This window comes from Penaeus vannamei, chromosome 14 (assembly GCF_042767895.1).
Source record: "Penaeus vannamei isolate JL-2024 chromosome 14, ASM4276789v1, whole genome shotgun sequence".
In the NCBI taxonomy this organism is placed as follows: domain Eukaryota; kingdom Metazoa; phylum Arthropoda; class Malacostraca; order Decapoda; family Penaeidae; genus Penaeus; species Penaeus vannamei.
This window is the reverse complement of record NC_091562.1, coordinates 21,321,249-21,323,471: the sequence shown is the minus strand read 5'-3', so window position 1 is coordinate 21,323,471 and position 2,223 is coordinate 21,321,249.

Here is a 2,223-nt window from a genome sequence, read left to right as displayed (position 1 = left end):
TCGTCCGTCCGAACGCAGCATTAGACCTTCGTATCTGTTTTAATGTTTGGTGTCTCTTGATCGTACACTGCCAGGCGCACCGTTACCTCATATTTGTCGTGCCTAGAGCCTAATTCTGCCCAACGTCCCTCGCTCCCCGACCGTTCCTCCAATCACCATCTGACTGTCCCTTGCTCCCACGCCTGCCTGACTCCAACATCCCTTGCTCCCACATTGGTTTCCCTCACTTCCTCACTGACTGAGGTCTCTCACTTTAACTATCAACAAACCGTGGCGCTGGGTGAGAGTGGGTATAGGGAAGTGGGAGTGTTGTCCCACTAAGCTGACACCAGTGTAATTATGCCATGGGTGATATCCCACCAATGATACGGTCAGACCACCCACAAATTTCACTGAAATCCAACAATTTTCTGTGGGGTGGAACCAACCCACCCATCCGTGGTGTTCACACTGCGAAAAGAACCATCTTGGCGTCATTAAAACAAATCATGACCGCAGGAACTCGCTATGGATCCCGAAAACTTCTTCCTAACTCCTGCTATTCTTTCATGTTTTCAGAATTCTAACCTTTTCTAGGAGGGAGTAAATTGCTTCAGAATTCCAGATTTCGAATTTTCACAGGATCTGTGGTTTCATATGAAAGTTGGCGGCTACGCGTTTGTTTATATTCATCAGTCAAATGGGAATCCATGATCAATGCTTTTGTTTTTGCTTTTTATACGTATTTTAGCTTAGATTTAAATATAAATATTGATGTAAAACTAAATATGAAAAGTTCTGTATAATTGGAAATATATGATAATACGAATGCTTTGAAATGAAAATATATGTATACTATGCATACTAAAGTCTCGACGTGAGCAATTTTTCCCTTCGTCTATCGACGGACGAGTATCCATCACATTGAACATGTGGGCTTAAGTCCAGTGGATTGAGTCCATCGATGGGGAATTTCCATTAATCATCGCAGAATTTCACGAATCTATGGGTAGTCTGACCGTACCAGTGTACGTACCAGCAGCCACCACTGTGATGATGTGACGAGCGAAGGGCTTCTACTGAGTGGGTGGTTGAGGCGGTAAGGCGCTAGGGCACTGGTTGGTTCTTGAGGCGATAGTTGAGTTATAGTTGTCTCAGATTTATGACTTTATTACTAGTAGCTGGTACAGCGGGGCAAGACACTGGCAGAGTCGGAGGGACAGTTTAAAAGTCAGGGGCATCAGACAGTGTGGGAGTAAGGGAGTCAATCGGTGTAGAAGTGAGGGATGCTAGACAGCGTGGGACCGAGGAACAGCTGAGAACGAGCAGCGTCGGTAGGTATTGGAGAGTGACATTAAAGGGTTCAGTTCAGTTTAGTAAGGCCCGTGCTTTTAATCCTTTTCGCCCATGCTGGCGACCACCTGGCGATGCTGCGCCAGGCGATCAACTGAGTGAGGGAGGCCTTACTTTAAAACCCAACGTTCGCTAAGGCCTGGCGAACGAAAGGGATCGTCAGGCGCTATCATCTTATATTCCTGCTAAATCTAGCGCTTCGACGACTGAAAAAACGCGGTAAACGCAAATGTGTTTCAATCTACAGTGCATAGCGTCACCATGGCAACCATTTTGAATGAAAAAAAAAGTCCTTCGGGACCTCATAAAGGACTATATAGAAGCCGTGTTAATTCCTAACCTAACCCTACCTTTCCTTACTTTGCCTAACATAACCTAAACTTAATTATTAACCTCGGGAGAAGACGAAAATGTTATATCCGTGATAGCCTCACTTTATACTACAACAAAGGAGTTCAAAAAATTTATACCATAGCAAAGTTAACTTTACATTTTATACTATACTATACTTAATACTATAACAAAGTTAACTTTATACTATACTATATGAACTTTATACATTTATACAAAAAATAACTTTATACTTTAACAAAGTAAAAAATTTACCCTTTTACTATACCTTATTTGATATAAAATATTGAACTGTAGGCCTACAAGGGTATCATTAGACACGCCTCATTGTAGACCGATAAAGTATGACAGCTATGTCATACTTTATCCCGTATATATAGCCCGTAGTAAACATGCCATCATCAAAACACTTACGGTAACATTTGCGAAAAGAAAATTATCCCCACAACCAAAATAACAACAACTTAAAATAACTAATCTCGGGAGCGGCAGGAATACATGTCTTGGTAGTCGAAAAAGCTACGTATAAACGTTATTTCA